Source organism: Pteropus medius, unplaced genomic scaffold (genome assembly GCF_902729225.1).
Source record: "Pteropus medius unplaced genomic scaffold, Ma_sr-lr_union100, whole genome shotgun sequence".
NCBI classification, from domain to species: Eukaryota; Metazoa; Chordata; class Mammalia; order Chiroptera; family Pteropodidae; genus Pteropus; species Pteropus medius.
The window spans coordinates 14,412,850-14,430,813 of record NW_024351730.1 but is presented as its reverse complement, the minus strand read 5'-3'; the positions used below and the strand labels follow the sequence as shown (position 1 = coordinate 14,430,813).

Below are 17,964 nucleotides of genomic sequence, written 5' to 3'. Positions count from 1 at the left end.
GAGTCTGTTTTAGGCAGTATATGTAAAGGTCTTGTTTTCTTATCCATTCAGCCATTCTATCTTTTGATTGGAGCACTTAATTCTTTTTCAATTGAAGTACTCATTGATAGAGATATAATTATTACCATTGTTTATTTCGACCTTTGATACATATTTTTTCTTCTTAAAGAAGTCTCTCCATCACTTCCTGTAATACTGGCTTGGTGGTGATGAACTCTTCTGTTTTTGTGCCTGGGAAGCTCTTTATCTATACTTTAATTTAAATAACTTTTCTGGGTAGAGTAATCTTGTTTGTAGGTCCATGCTTTTCATCACTTTGAATATTTTGTGCCAGGCCCTTCTGGCTCTTAAAGTTACTATTGAGAGATCGGCAGACAGTCTTACGGGCATTCCCTTGTATGTAACTAATAGCTTTTCTCTTGCTGCTTTTAAGATTCTCTCTCTGAATTTAATCTTTGGCATTTTAATTATGATGTGTCTTGATGTGGGCCTCTTTGGGTTTATCTTGTTTGGGACTTTCTGAACTTCTTGGTATTGTACATCTATTTCTCTCACCAGGTTAGAGAAGTTTTCCATCATTATTTCTTTGAATAGGTTTTTAATTTGTTGCTCTCTGTCATTTCCTTCTGGTACCCCAAATGCTGTTAAGCTTGATGTCCCAGAAGCTCTTAAACAATCTTTTTTTTTTAAATTCTTTTTTCTTGTTTCTGTTCTGATTAGGTATCCTCTGGTACCCTGATCTCTATGTCAGTGATTCGATCTTCTGTTTCATCCACTCTCTTGATTCGTCTAGTGTACTCTTCATTTCATATGTTGCATTCTTCATTTCTGACTGGCTCCCTATTATGTTTTCCATCTCTATTTTTTTTTTTAATCTCTTTGTTAAAGTTCTCACTGAGTTAATCTACTCTTTTCCTAAGGTCCTTTAGCATTCTTATAATTTGTGATTTGAACTCTGCATCTGGTGAATTCTTTTTCTGGAGCTTTGTTCTATTCTTTCATGTGGAACATGCGTTGTTGTCTCCCCATTTTGGCTGCCTCCCTTCGTCTGTTTCTATGTATTATGTAGGGCTCCTAAGTCTCCTAGTCTTAGTAGAGTAGCTTTATGTAGTAGATGTGCTGTGGAGCCCCTTGGCAGAGACCTGAGAGGGGTCCAGCTGCAGGCCAAGTTTAGTTGCAGCCTGTGTACTCCAGGGCCATCTGGTAAGAGTCACCAAGCAATTCACAGATGGCTGCCACCTGTGCTGGGCTTATAGGTGCCTCGAGGGGCCAAGTCAGAAACTGAGACTGGCTGCCACTGGCGGGGGTCTTAAGGCTACTCAGCAAAAGCTACAGGGCATGCCGAGGCCAGATGCTGCTTCTAGGGTTTTGTGAGCATCTGAGAGATTTTATAAAAGTTTGTAGCAGGAGCCAAGACAGCCCATTTGTACGGAATAAATCACTGGGAGCAGATTGGGTGGGTCCACAAGTTGGGAGAGATGGAGTATCAGGGAATCCCCTGGGCGCAGCAACTTGTGTTATCTGGGTTGATGGCACCTGTGTCTGCAGGCTGGGAGTGGGGAGGGCTCAAAAAAGAAACAATTGCTTCTGCTTGCACCTCTGTCCAGGGCCAGTCTCCCCTCCAGCCCTCGCCCTGAAGCCCAATAGCTCTGCGCCTCCCCATACGTCTTTGGCGCCCCTTAAGCAGCTGCCCCAGGGCTGGAGCTCAGAGCGAGTGAGTCTATCAGCGAGTAAGGCTGGGGCATGGGCCTTTTAAGAGGAATGTCTCTGCTTCTCGTAGCCCTCCATCTCACTCAGCCACAATCTCTGCTGGTTTTCACAGCCAGAGTTTGTGGGGATTCTTCTTCCTGGCACTGGAATCCTGGGCTGGGGAGCCCAGTGTGCAGCCAGGACACCTTGCTCCTCAGGTAGGGGAGGGGATTCTGCAGCTAAGATAATGCTATAGTTTCTCAGTCACCACATGTGGTTATGAGACCTGGCCGTTTCACATTTCTTCCTCTCTTACCATTTTGAGGTGACCTGTTTTTTGAGGTCTCCTAGTTGTAGGGTTTCTGTTCAACCAGACCTCTGGTGACTCCATATACTGGATCCTCTGTAGCTTTGTCACAGAGCAAATTTTTTTTGTAATTGTGAGAGGAGGCAGGCACAGCTTCTATTTTCTACACCATCTTGAATCCTCCACCTGTTTATCTATTTTCAATCAATATCTTGACTTTTCAAGATTCTTAAAAGTCACAGGTACATCTTAAATCTTTGACAACTTAACAAAATCTAAGGAAGGCATAATTTAAAGACTGGGGTTATCTATTTCATTTTATTAATTATCATGCCACTATCGATACTCTTGGTAATTGGAATCAGCAATTTGTAAAAGTCATCACTAATAACATTATCACTATTAAGGTTGATTAACTATCTGCAATGTATTAGGTAACATATTTTCTTTATATCAATTGATTCATAAAAAATTTTAAAAACTTGTAAGGTAGGTATTATCATAACCTTTTTCTAGTGAAGTTTAGGCTAGGAAAATTTAATTTACCGAGTGCTACACATCTAGTAAAAATGACACAGTTAGAATTTAAGTTAGAATTAAAACTCCAGTTGTTTTTTATTAAAGTCTACTCTAACAGAAGAGGGAAACTTGTGGAAAACACATTTTTTGGCCAATATATTTGTTTCTTAGAGCTATCAAAAAATTACCACAACTTGGTGGCTTAAAACAGCAAAAAATTGTTGTCTCACTGTTCTGAAAGCTAGAGGTCTGAAATCAAGGTGTCAGCAGGGACAGGCTTCCTCTGGAAGCTCTAGGAAAGAATCTTTCCTTGCCTCTTCTTTGCTTCTGGTAGTTGTGGGTCATTCTTGGTGGTGTTGGCTTATAGCTGCATTACTCCAATCTCTGCCTCCATAGTCAACATGGCTTTCTTTCCTGTGTGTCTACGTGTCTCCAAATTTTTCTCTCATTATAAGGGAACCAGCCATTAGATATGGGACTCATCCTAATATAGTATGATTTTATCTTAACTTGATTATATCTGCAAAAATCCTGTTTCCAAATAGGTCACATTCACTGGTACTAGGGATTAAGGCTTGAACATGTGTTTTCTGGGACATAATTTAACACACTTAGATCATCTTCACTCTGGAGAATCTGTTCATACTCCTTTTTCCATCTTGACTTAATACATTTATTACCTCTTTAAGATTTAGCTCAAGTACCACCTTGTTTTAATATTTTCTCATTTTTTAGCAAGAAATACTCTTATTTTCAGAACTCATGGTGTACTTAATCCCATGTCTACCTTATGAATCAACAGTTCCTTCATATTATATCCATTTGGTTACATGTTTCATTTCACTTAAAAATATGGTTACCTATTAAAAATATAAAATGATCTTTTTTAACATTATTTATTTATTTTTAAATTACAGTTGATGTACATTATATTATTTATTATATTAATTTCAGATGTACAACATAGTCATTAGATGTTTATATAACTTACAAAATGAAAATAATCATTTCTTATATGTATTTGTGATCCATAATATCTAGCCCCTAAGTAAATATAATATGCATTTAACAGTTATTTGCTGAACGAATTAGTTTCATCACTTGATAGTGAAACTTTTCATTTTTCCTTGTTTTCTGTTAATTAACTTTTTTGAACCACTGAATAGAATACTTGCTAATTGAGGGCCAGGCCATCCAGGAATATTTACCATCTATTGAATGCCTACTAAAGGCCAAGAGTTTTAAATATATCTATTCCTATATAGGTTGAAATACCTACATGTATATCACTTTACCAATAAAGAAGCTCAGGTTAAAATAAATTAAGTAACTTGTTTAATTTCCAAAAGCTAACAAGGGACAAGAAAAGGAACAGAACAAAGATCTTTCCATTCCAAAGCTAATTCTCTTTCATCTGTATAAAGCTGAATCCAAAGAAATATATATTTTTTTCCTTAGTGTTGAAAGGGGGTCAGGCCAACCAAAATGTCATTTCTTTCTTCACCTGGCCTACTGTAAAATGAGGTAGAGTGCAAGTCTCTGGCATCTCAGACATGAGTTACATAAACCATAAATTATATGTAATCATGATAAATATGGGTAGTATATTTCTTGGATGTTCTCATTTATTTAGTGTTTATTAGTCATTCTTCGACTTTGCAATTAGAATCTGGGAAGCTGAAAACTTCAATAGCATTTGTCTTGCCAAGTTATTTTAGCATGTACCTGTAGTACACAGTTTAAGATCCAGTTCAGAAATAAAAACCATTCACATACCCATGTGAAATTTTATACTGACCAACCCGAAAATAAATACAAGTGCTGAATTATTGAAAGGGTCTAAAATTCTGTAAAGGTAATTCATAGTGATGTCCAAAGCTCAGATCATAAATGTTTTACAGGTTCGTTTCATTTTAATGACTACTACTAAAAAAGGAAGCATTGGCAGGAAGAGTTCATTTTACCTCATTTCAGAAGACTTTTCTGTAGTATTTAATAATAGGTGTAAGATGAGAAAATATTGGCTTGTTTTAAGGGAACATATATATATTATTCATATATATGTATATGAATAAATCCATAATCTATTTCATAATGATTTACTATAAGCCCACATATTACTAGCCTATATTTGTTATTATAATTTTCAAAATTTTATATTTGATTTCAACTTGATTATTGTGATATCTTTTAAAATTTCATTTTATGTAAAATATGTTTTAAAACCATGTGGGATATAGTTAACTATAATCACACAAACATTTTGTTTTTGAGAAAAATCAAATTATATGCCTATAAAATCAAATTATAAGTGTCAATAAATTTATGTTAACTGGAATTTTAATATTTCTTCTTTTTGTTTCAGCATTGAAAAATTAAATCTGTAATAATAATAGTAGCTAATATCTATCATTACTGTACTATCAAGAATCTTGCAACAAGTAGATTTTTTACTCATAAAAACCAGTCTTTCAAAAGAAAGTTGACAGCATTTTTTTGGTTCATAAAATTTTTTGAAGAAGAAATGAAAAATAAAGTTTAGTGTATGCTTGTTTTTAAAATCCTTATGTAAAACATTTTAGCTAGTTAACATGTTAAAAAAAACTTTAATGTTATACTTAAGAAGAAAATAAAAACAATTAGTATATGAGTGAAATCAATACCTCATAGGCAAATTAATTCCTATGCTTCCTTGGATCAAATATAATTTATGTGGAACTGCTTATTTATTGTTAAACATTTTCTGAATTCCTTTATGACCCGATTATGACAAGGTATTAAGAAACAAAATTAATCTCTAGACTATTTATTCTTTAGTTTCTCACATTTCTGAGAGAAATAAAATTAAAGACTTTATAATATGACTCTTGCGACAGGCTTTATTAATTTGAAAAACAATAACTAAGAGTATCTTTCAAACTAACTATTGGCTCTTAAAAAATTTTTGAAATGAAAGTCCTCAGAGAAGTTTAGCTTTAGACTTTTAGAACTTCCTAAATTTTACCAATCTAAGAATTCTTATGCCTCCAGAATTCCAGTAACTTTAGTGGTAAAGGTTGAGAAGTCTCTTGGTTATGTAATATTTTATTTTCCAGATTTGAAGAACCAAATTTTAAACTATTCTCAAGTATATAACTGTATCTGAATCATCTAACTAACAACCATTGTTGATCCTCTTGCTATGAGGTATTTGGAAAATGGTTCTTAGGAAGCATTTTTGTAAAATCACATTATATTTTTAAATTAAAAATGACAGTCAAGCTACATAATCACTATTTGGTCTTTTTCTTTCATTCTAGAGAATTCTGACATGAATTTTCTCATAGATAGTAGATCACTTATGATGCTTTATTTTAGTTATTGTATTTTTTAAGTTCAAAATGTCTACATGATAATATTTTTTCATAGTTCAATTCTCTTGTAAATTTCTTCACTTTATCTTCTTTGTCATTGTATTAATTTATTTTCTAGGACATATTAATCACAGTTACTTTAAAGCTTTTTAGTAACTAACATCTGTATCATTGGAAGATCTATTTTGTCTATTGTTTTTGTTTTGTTTTGTTTTGTTTTGTTTTGTTTTGTTTTGGTGTGTGTGTGTGTGTGTGTGTGTGTGTGTTTAACTCACATGATCCTGACTTTTGGCATGGCTACTTATATTTAATTGATTGCTGGATATCGTAGAGATTCCAGATAATGTGGTTTACTCTTTCCACTAGTTGAAGAGAGTTGTCCTTTAATCTATCATTGATTTTACTGAGTAGAGAGTAGTTGTAGCCCTGGGAAGGCTTAGTCTGTTTCTGGCCCACCCTTGTCTCTCCAGTATTCAACTGAAAGTCCATTTAGTTTTTTTGGATCTTACTTCTGTTACTTACCTGCTGGGCTTTTCAGAGGTTTTCCACTTAGCACCCTATCCCACACATAAACTGACCTGGAAATCTCTATCAAAATCTTCTTTTGTTTCTCTATGCAATGACTCTTCATCAGTATAAATAACTAGATTCTCAGCTGTCTGTCTTTGCTTAACATTTCTGCATAACAAATTACCACAAACTTCACAGCTTACAACAGCACCCACTTATTGGGTTATATTTCTGTAGATCAGAAATATGGGCATGGCAGGACTGAGTTATCTGCTCACATTTTCATCAGGATGACATCAAGGGATCAGCTGGGCTGTGTGCTATTTGCAGAAATTACTAAGGAGGGGTCTGCTTTCTCTCTCATTTAGGATGTTGGAAGAATCTAGTTCCTTGCAGTTGTAGTCTGAGGTCTCTTTTTTTCCCTATATACTGGCCAGAGATTACTTTTAGTTCTTAGAAGGCTATCGGCTTGATTCTGCCATATGGTCCCTTCCATTTTCAAACACAGCAAAGGAGAATGTCCTTATTACCATTCACATGTGGAATCTCTCACCAGAAACAATGCAGTTCTCTTAAGAGCTCACATGATTAGATTAGTTCTATCAAGAATATTGTCTCTTTCTTAAAGTCAGCTGTGCCATATAACCTAATCTAATTACAGGAGTGATATCTATCATATTCAAGGTCCCTTCCACATTCAGGATTGGCAAATGCTCCAGGGTAAAATGCTTATAGAAATAAATTTACTATTTCAAGATTTTCTCTGATTCTCATTGCCTAAACAGCTCTCTGAGCTTTCTATTTTATACAGCTTTTCTGGTTGTTCTAGGTGGAGCACTGATCTGTTGTCAGCTTCTCTATTCCACTTCAAAATAGACATTCCTATTAAGTTTTTTAAATCCCTGAGTTACAAATTTCTAATTACAATGATAATAGTGAACAGTGATTTAATTCTATATATATGTACTCACACAGCTCACTAAACAAAAAGCAGTTTCACAAAGTAATCAAGAAGTCTCTTGGTTACTTGGCTTGGTAATTTACTCTGTATAACTCATTATATTAGAATGCTGGTTTTGTTATATATAGTTGTGTTGAGCTTTAATTCATTTATTTTTAGATGTATGATTTTTTTTAAATAACTATAATCACAAATATATCTGTGTAAAATAATGAGAGTTTGAACTTTGGGATTTAAATTTTTTTTTCAGTTTCAACAAATTAAATTTGAAGGCTTTGCTATTAATAAAAATATTTCTAATTATATTTAGGAAGCAGACAACTTTTTTAAAAAGGGTGAGTATACACTGGGATAAATTCTCTGAACAAGCTTATTCAGTGGGATAATTAATACACTTTTAGAAAATGTGCAAAATTCTTAGTTATAGTGTAATAAGAAAACATTAATTTTTTCTAGTATTTCTTTAGATTTTGGAGAGGAAGCTTTAGTAATTCTACTGCAACGTATAACATTTATTAGCTAGAAAATTAGGATCCCGTGGCCTTATTTTAAAGTTTTAAAGTAGTTTTAACAAAGTTTCCATATTATTTTACTCCAAAACACATACAATTAATTTGAGAAAAAATTGAAAAAAAAAAAATTTAAAAAATTATTTTTTTCTAGCTCAATCAAATTAGGTTCATTACATATAAGCATCTAATTTTTGTACTGCATTTAGCTATCTATAGAAACATATGCCAAATGTCCACATGCAAGTAGAACATTTTTAAAAAAAAATCAATAAATTAATTATTCTATCTTGTTAGTATTGAAACATATTATAGAAGCAACACTTAGCCAGTATGAAAACAAACAAACAAACAAACTTTAAAGATGTTTTAGAAATCTTAAAGAAAGGCATTTAAGTGACAACGCCATATGCAGCTATAAGTTAAAATTTCCCATATTCTACATCAAATCTCATTTAAATTCATTGCAAATCATGTATTAAAATAGTGTTTAATAAATACTACCTGCACACACTAGTCTGTTAGTATGTTAGACAATACATTCTTAAGATAAGTGATATTTTCTTAGCTTTAGATCTCAAGAAAGATTTCATTTTAGATTTTGTTTTACAGAGGTTCTTAATCTTAGCACTATGGATGATGACCTTTAAAATGTTAAAAATCTTCAAATTATCTCACCTTTTTTTTCAACTTCCCACAAAATCTTTTCAGAAATAAGAAGAGGCCTTCGCTTTAAAAAAGACTGTAATAAAAACTGTCCTCATGTATACAGATATTTTAAATTTATTTGTGAAAAAATATGGATATTGTGTTTTTGTAAAAACATGTTTGTAAATGTGTTTTGAAAGAATAGGCAAGAGATCATTCATATGACAAACTATCGTTAGGAGAAAATTTTGGCTTTTATTTGCCTATTAAATATGTCTGTAGCAAAATGTCAAAGATAAGGGAAATATTGATGAATAAAAAAAGTCTTATAGTCAGAATAATATGTTTGCAATGCAATAATTATCTTCAATCTATCTTTAGTGTTATTCTTAACTTCATGGAATTGTTCAATATTGAAATGATCACAGAAGTATATAGCGGAGTAAAAGTCTGAGCTTCAGATTATTGAATTTGTTTTCTTTAATTTTTTTCTTTATAAATAGGAAAGGAAGACCCATCTTGAAGGACTGTGAAGATTCAAATACATTTATGTAAAGCAGCTGGCCAAAGGTATGTGTGTGCATTCTCAAATCAAAATTTAATTGAAAGTTTTGGTAAATGGAAATTTTAGGAAAACAAATTCAACTCAAATTGAAAATTATCACCATTCATTCATTGGACAATAGATTTATATCCTTATAGCTATTCAGAAAACTTATTTATTTTCAGAAATTGTTTTAGGTCTTTCACTGCATTAATTCTAGGAACCAGAATAAGATTCTGAATATCTGAGAATGTATATAATGGTACCACTATACTTTATACAACTATAATTTTAATTGCTATGTTTACATTAATTTATTTAATATATTGTTTTGAGACTGAACTCATATTTCTGAACTCTCTGTACCTCTAAGGATAGAAGCTGTAAATGTTGGTGGCCAATTCTCCCTTTATCTGGAAGCTAACACTTTTAAGAGTGATTATAGTAATGAAGATATAAAGTAAATACCAAAAAATTATTTTATTTTTCTATAAAGACACCCAAATTGAGAATAATTCAAAAGCAGAAGTTTCAGGCTGGGATGCAAACAATCTGTTTCATAATGTATTTGTTTTAGGTAGGGATATTTCTGTATAGATACTTATTATATTATCTTAGGACACAGACCAGATGTGGGGTGTAGGGATTTAGAAAAGAGAATCTAAGAAAGGGACTCTAGTTTAAGTAGGAAGTGAAACCTAGGACCATACAAACAAATCTGGGTGAATAGGAGGGACAATCACTAGAAACATGGAATACAAAGGAGACATGAGGATCGATTTTGCTGCTAATTATGTAATTTCTAAATTCTTAGAATGTTCAATTCAAAAGTCTCAGACGAGAGGCAAAGAATAAAGGGAGAGGTTGGCGTATGCATTGAGTAGTGAGAGTCAAAGAGACTCACAAATTTTTGGAGTAAAAGTTATGCAGTGGTCAGAGGAAATGAACAGTAAATGTCAGTAGCACTGATGGCAGGGACTGGATTTCTTGTGGTGATAAGATATAGGCTCCAGATGAATAATGGTTGAATTTATGACCCAGAAGACTAAGAACTTGAAGGCGTGATTATGTAGACTATATACATGAATTTATCTATATGTATATTTTTACTTTTACTTTATCACTCATTTAAATCTGACCATATCAAAAGCACAGAATGGGGAAGGAGAGTTAGAGGCTTTTATTAAAGTTAAATTTGAGTATGTCTGTACTTCTAAGGTTGCTATTTATATTTCTCTATTAACCATACAATAAATGTATACAGAACTTAATTGTGTAAAGTTCATTGCCTTAGAAAATGAAATACCTGTTTTCCCCTTCTTTGTTCTTTCGCTTTTTCCCTCTTCATATTTTCCTTCCTTCCTCCCTCCTCTTCCTGTCCTGCCACCTTCTCCTTCTTTCTTTCCTTTTTCCTCTTCCTTCCTTCCTTCCTTCCTTCCTTCCTTCCTTCCTTCCTTCCTTCCTTCCTTCCTTCTTTCCTTCCTTCCTTCCTTTAAAGGATTATGTTTAGCAGTTATTCAAGGGTTATAATTTATTTAGCTTTAGTGTATATTTGACATATTGATCAGTCACTTATTTCATATGTTTCTTGCACTATTTGGGCACAGAGGATGTAATAGTGAAAAAAAAAAATAGATAAAAACCCTGACCTCATAGAAGTTACATTCTAGTAGAGACTTTGAAAAAGTAAAATAAAACAAAGTAGAGGAAGTGTATTACATGTGTGTATGTATGAGGAAGGAGATTAAACTTTTAGATAGCATGAATGTAGTAGGCTCTGCTGAAAACAAGAAACTTAGGTAAAAGCTTGAATGAAGTGAGAGAGTAACTGAAGGAGTATCTGAGGAAAGATCATTTAATGCAGAGGAAACAAAGTACAAGGCTCTGAGGTAAGGATATGCCTGTTGTATCTGAGATATAACAGGGAAATGGGGGCATCTGCCTGGAACGATTCAAGAGATCAAGGAGGTCTTTAAAACCCTGAAGATTATTATGAGAATTTTGGCTTATCTTCTGAAAAGGTTAGAAAGCTAAAACTAAAGAATAACTAGATTGGATTTTTCTTTTTAATTACTCTAACTGCTGCCCTGGGAGCCAGATCAGGATCAGAGAGAACATTTAGGATGGAAGAATGTGAAAAAAAACAGATTCTAACATTGTTTTGGCTGAGCAACCAGAAGAACAAAGGTGCCATTTACTAAGGTGAGAAATCTTGAGGGAGAAGCAAGTGGTTATGCAGGGTGAGAGGAAGGGAGGCCTATCAACAAATTCGTTTTGAATATCATAAATTTGAGACTAAGTAAAGATAACAAATGAACAGTTATATTTATACATTTGGAGGTCAAGAAGGAACATCTTTACATTTGAAATAATATATAATCTTTAATATTTTGTTACCTACTTTAGTCTTATGAGAAAATTTTTCATTGTAATAGGTACAGATGTTCAGATAAAAATGCACATAGAAATATTTTAAATGCAGGAACAGTACCTTTGGAGTGGTACCACTGCGGATGTCTTATAGTCACCCCAAATACATTCAAAACAGAATTGATTTCCTTATCCTGAAACCTTGCATTTTATTCTGAATTTTCAGCATCACTTAAGGACATAACTTTGCTGGAAGATGTATTGAAAGGGAACTTCTCAACCTTGGCTCTCAGACCCAAATCTTATGCCACTATGTTATATGCCTTATTAATTCAATCTCTAAAGTGTCTTTGGAATTAGTTCCTCTAGTCTATTCTATACCTCTACTCCTTACCTAGGACCCTGTGAGCTTTTCTACTTATGCTCACTTTTTTCTACTTTCCCCCATATCACAACCAGTTACAATTCTTGAGGTCTCAGTCTAAACCCACATGTAGCATGAAGTTGTCCTCAATTCCACAGTCAGCATAATTTTTCTCCCTTTCTAGTAGCACCACACTGTAGCTCTATAGCTCATTTGAGATCATAGCGGAGAAAGCGACATATTTATTTCACATTAACTTGTGGTTTTCTCATCTTTACACCCCAACACCTAGTACATTACCTTTTATGAAAACACTCAATACATGATTGTTGAATTGAATGTGTGTGTATGGATCTTGTTTTATTGATTCTTTGATATAACAATTCTCTTCAATGAAGGAGTAATTGGCATTTATCAAAAGTTATTCTGTTTGATAAGTTTTCTCTTCACTTATATCAACCTTTACTATTTAGTAGTAGCAGAATACCTCTGAAAGACATTTTTTAAAACAGTATTTCCGTGTTGGAAAAAAAAGAAGTGTTTAATCTTTGAGCATAAATTATTTCCTTACTATGGGAAGTCTAATTGGAAATGATTTGTCAGGCTGCTGTATCAAAGTATTAAAATGCCACCCAAAATGTGCTCATCCTTTGCATTTTAAAGATTTGTGACATACTCTTTGTCTTATTAGGGAAACACAATGTTTTAAACTTTTATTTAAGTGGAGCTAACAGATATTTTGATAATGCATTAGAAATGGAGTTGTGCATATAAATATTTCACTGTGCATTGATTATATTTACCATCCCTTTAGAGCATAAGAGGCAAATATGCTGTCAAGATATTCTTGAGAGTAGAGAAAATTAAGTCAATTTCCTTTCTAGAAAGTGACTAGTCATTGCATCACCTCAAAAATGAGGATTTATGGAAGTCTACAGCCAAGCTACCCTGAACAAGCCTGATCCCGTCTGATCTCAGAAGCTAAGCAGGGTTGGGCCTGGTTAGTACTTGGATGGAAGACCACCTAGGAAGACCAGGTGCTGTAGGCATAAAAAGTAAAAACAAGAAGAGATTGTAAGCTGACAAGGTCCTTGCAATCTGTGAGGTCAATCAAGGGTTGCCTCGCCTATTAAAAAAAAAAAAAAAAAAAAAAAAGAGGATTTATGGCTACGTGTTTACAATTTAGAGGGAAAAGTTATAGAAAAATCTTTAAGGTGCAGTGAAATTCTATGGACAGTCACCTAGGCTGTGAATCTGATTAATTCTTGTGAATGAAGTGCTATTCCAAAGAATGGCTCTAATGCAGCTGTCACCTATTGAATATGTACTCTACCTGATAAACTTTATGGATCTGAGAACTCCAGATCCCATCTCATTCAAATAGGTATGCAGACACCTAATTGAAATAATATTTAAATTCTAGAATTCTCATCTCTTTTCTCTTTGATTCTCTTCTACTCTATGTTGCTTTGAAACCTGTCAATCTCTCAAACTAATGCTTCAGAATATATCTGAGTGTAAATAAATGATAATAAACCTCCCTTTTCGATATCTCTCAATCAATGCAGATTTTTTTTTTAATTTTTCCAATCTCTAATTACGTTTATTATGTAGGTAATCTCAGTGTTTCATAAAAACTCTTTCCCTACTCCATCTACCACTTTCTTCTTTCTATCTACTTGTTATCTGATTCTGCATCATGATATTTTGGCAAAGACATGTTTTATAAAAGAGTAAATGGCAGAGAGAAACTAAACAGGGAAAGAGTATATTCTTTTTATTTAATGTAGTAAAAAATTAGGAAATTTATGAGTTAAAATTTTCACCCTTTTAATACATTTACTCTGGTCAATCTTCATAGATACTTCCAAAGGTAAATCCAATGTTTAAATGCAACTTTCAGATAGTCTTTTTATTGACAAAATTAAACACTGACTCATCTTCTTTTCATTCTTTTCCTGGGGGCAGGGGAGGAAGAGAGCTTGGAGAGTGCTTTCTAATTTATCTGGAAAATCTCCAGAAACAATGCCAAGCAGAGCCTAATTGGATTCATCACAGTCCCGCCTCTCTCACTTGAAGCTAGGGGAAAGGAACTTATCATTTACTTTCTTCACTTCCAAGTGTCACTGAGCAGTAGTTTGAAAAAGAAATTTTATTTACTCTATAATAATATTAATAGTTATTTACCACTGAAAGATCTTCTTTGCCAAAACCAGAGTAAATGCCTAACCAGTTCTGCCCCAGCTGAGTCCTGAAGGAATAGCTAAGCAAGCATGGTGATTCTTTGTAGGTCTAGTCCTAATCTGTAATTAGTGGAGTCTACTGATTAAGACTGAGGAACCTGTTTATTTGAGCCCTTTGGGGTCTGTCAATTTTTAAAGGCAAAGACAAACTTATATTTCTTTGGTTTATCATATTCATCCCTATATCTCAGTTTGAATTTTTTTAGTTGATTTGATTTCCTGATAGCTTCTAATTTGTTCTCATTTTCCTCTTCTGCTCTGATTTGTTTCATCAACAATGAGAATCTGGGAAATTTTGAAAGAGGCATGGATTTCAATAGAGCTTATGAGTTTTTTACTCCAAATCACTTCCATTTTAACTTACTTCTGAGCCCCCATGTCTTGTTCTACTGTCCTAGGTGGATCTGTTCACTAGAGTTATACAGCCTATCCATGAGGCAGAATACATTTCCCCTGGTTTTAATGTACAGTTATGAAACTGACAGAAATAGAGGTGTCCTTCATTCCATAATATTCTTGTTCAAGTACAGTGGTTGGCCAACTTTTTCTGAAAAGCTCCAGATAGTAAAACTTTAAGGCTTTACAGGCCACATATGATATCTGTTCTAACTTCTCAGTTCTGCCCTTGTAGTGTGAAAGTAGCCATAGACAATATGAAAATAAATGAGTTTGACTATGTCTATGTCACAATAAAACTTGACTAGACACTGAAATCTGAATTTTATATAATTTTCACATATCGCCAAATATAATTCTTCTTTTGATATTCGTTTCAATGACTTAAAAAGTGAAAGACATTCTTAGGAGTGGTATGAGTACATGTTGTGGGCCAGATTTGCCTCCTGGGTCATAGTTTGCCTATCCTTGAGTGAATGAATGCTTTTATAGAAATTTGATTCTTTACAGCTTTAAGTATGAATGCAAGGCTTGAAAATTAATTAAAAACAGTGGCTTTTCTCTGCCTGTACTAGTTCAGTTATGGCTTAGCATCTTAATTACTTTGTAGAATATTATTTCTTGCCTATTTTCCAAGTTTCTTTGGCAAATAACTTGTATAGAAAATTAAAATATTCTTTTAATTCTACCTCCCTGTTAGTACCAACACTCTCCCTTGCCATGCACATACACATAAAGATTTGTTTTTGATGATGTAGAAATGGAAAGAAACCACTCATTTATCCATGCAAGATAATCTTGGAACTCTTCTTCTAATAAGGACTCCAATTTCTAAAAAAATTGGATGTATAGATGTGTGGATATGTGTTTCAACGGGTGGACAAAAATTATATTTTACTTAAATACTTCTTAAGGCAATATTTTTAGTTTTCTTAATGTAGTGGACAATGTAAGGCTGCATTTGTTTACATCTATGGCTGGTATACTCACTTGTATATAGAAATTTTTCTCAATTTTGTAACCTGACTTTATTATACTGTTATCTTCATAATACTTCTTTGACTTTCTAATTCAGCAAACTTGATAGTATCATCATTCTAAATCTCTAGCAGTTTTGATTTTTTTCTCAGGATTATTTCAAAATCTTAGATAATCTCTCCAAATGTATCTCTTTTGATTTCTGGACCCATGTGTCCAGAGAATTCCAGTGTTGGAATGATAAAGCTCCCTCTAATAAAAACTTGATATGTAGCCATAATCTGTTCTCACTCAGGGTTTCAGTAACCTTCACCACCTAAACATCAACAAATATTCCTCTGTCTTCAGGCTATGGCAGCCCATGTGGCTTCTTATTCAACCTACCCTTCCCTCCTTTTTATTCAACATCATTATATGTATCTCTTTGGCCTTTTGAGACAAGTTTTTCTTTTCCCATTTCTCATATCTTTTCTTTGCACAATTTGAGATTTTGCAGCTCAAAAGAAGTGGATTATACAACAGGATTTGTGATTGATGGGACCAGGATGTGTGCAAAATGCTAGAACAATTTGTATATTGTTAATTTTAGAATTCATTATACTATCAAGAAGTAAAGGAAGGGGGAAACCAAGTAGTTCTTTTTTTTTTTTTCCAAATAATAGCAATACTATCAGATTATAAATATCTGTTCTTGTTCTTTGATTATATTTTCTTCCAAATGACTATCGTTGATTTTAGGGAACATTTTGAGAAACTAATTCTTACCTCTCATTTCAGAAGTATATACTCATATTCAAATAAATAACTTGTTTATTTATTATCAAAACAGAAATGTTAGAATTATTGTTATATTTACTATGTTATATATTTTTTCCAGTTACAGCAAGAATACCATGTGAATAAACTCTGAGAAACAGTGAAAATGTCTGTATTTTCTTTTAAAAATGGAAGAATTGCTAATTAATGAGAATTAGAATAAATCTAAAGTTAATATTCATTGAATACAAAAGCCATAACACTAGTAAGTCTGGAAGACTCTGAAAAATTGTATAAATTGCTAACCCAGACCTTACAACACTTGGTTTACACAGTTTTCCTTCACACCTAATATAAATGTCTGGAACAACTTTTTGGTTTCAAATATTAAAGATCCATAAATATCAAGCAACTTGCATATGAAAAGTGCTCTAATATCACCAGCATTTTATTTTTAAAATTTGTACTTTAGTGTTTTAGTCCTAAAAACTAGCATTTCAATATAAAAAACTTTTATGAGGCTGCAAAATTTCTTTGTATTGGTCAGTATAGGTCCTAGCTACTTTTTCTAATCATCCCTCCTGTAAGTGTCTTGTGGGGAAATAGCATTCAATATTCACACATGCACTTCTTGACTATCTTACCCTGAAGATACTGCACCAACTTGAGCCACAAGCTCTTTCTCCCATGGCAATCAACCTATTTTCAACCAGTAACACTTCTTGTTGGTCCACAGATTGAATAGGCAAATATTTTTTCCTAGTGCCTTTCTTCTTATAGCTTAGCAATTTCAACTTATGCTTATTTTCCACTTTTTCTCTGCCTTTTCTAGGCAATTTAAAAAAATATATTATTTTTTAAATTTTGTTAAATGTATTAGGTTGGCATCAGTTGATGAAATTATATAGGTTTCAAGTGTACAATTCTATAATGCATCGTCTATACATTGCATTGTGTGTTCACCACTCAAAGTCAAATCTCCTTCCATCATTATATATTTGACTCCCTTTACCCTTTCCTGCCTTCCTTCCTTCCCCTCTGGTAACCACTTATACTGTTGTCTGTGTCTATGAATTATTATTTGTTTGTCTTGTCTTTGCTCCTTTCAGTTTTATATCCCACACATGAGTGAAATCATATGGTTCTTGACTTTTTCTGTCTGACTTAGCATGATATTCTCAAGATCGATCCATGTTGTCACAAATGGCAGTATTTCATCTTTTCTTGTGGCTGAGTAATATTCCATTGTATATATGTACCACATCTTCTTTATTCAATCATCTATCAAAGGACACTTTGGTTGTTTTCATGTCTTGGCTGCTATGAATAATGCTGCAATAAATACAAGTGTGTGTATATCTTTACAGGAAAATGTTTTAAAATGTTTTAGGTAGATACTCTGAACAAGAATTGCTAGGTCATGTGGTAATTCTATTCTTAGTTTTCTGAGGGAATGTCATACTGTTCCATAGTGGCTATACCAATTTACATTCCCACCAGCAGCATATGAGGCTTCCTTTTTCTCCACAACCTCTCCAACACGTGTTATTATTTGTCTTGTTGATCATAGCCACTCTAACAAGTGTGAAGTGGTATCTCATTGTGGTTTTGATTTGCATTTCCCTAATAACTAGTGAAGTTGAGCATATTTTTAGACATTTGTTGGCCATTTGTATGTCTTCTTGGGAGAAGTGTCTGTTCAGGTCCATAACTGGATTGTTTTGTTGTTGTTGTTGAGTTGTATTAGTTCTTTATATATTTTAGATATTAGCTCCTTATCAAAGATGTTGTAGGCAAACTTTTTTTTAAACAAGCCA

At 33.2% G+C, this 17,964-nt stretch overlaps 1 long non-coding RNA gene and 1 other non-coding gene across 2 annotated transcripts in view; both read left to right on the top strand.

The window, feature by feature from the left end:
• The window catches only part of LOC120588124 (uncharacterized), a 124,316-nt gene that overhangs the window by 26,390 nt on the left and 79,962 nt on the right, over window positions 1–17,964 (top strand). The window contains exon 3 of the long non-coding RNA XR_005649145.1: window positions 9,000–9,066. This is a non-coding gene — a long non-coding RNA (uncharacterized LOC120588124). The remainder of the gene's footprint in view (window positions 1–8,999; window positions 9,067–17,964) is intronic.
• LOC120588488 (5S ribosomal RNA) lies at window positions 12,705–12,823 on the top strand. Its single transcript, XR_005649249.1, has one exon. It is a non-coding gene; the product is annotated as a 5S ribosomal RNA (ribosomal RNA).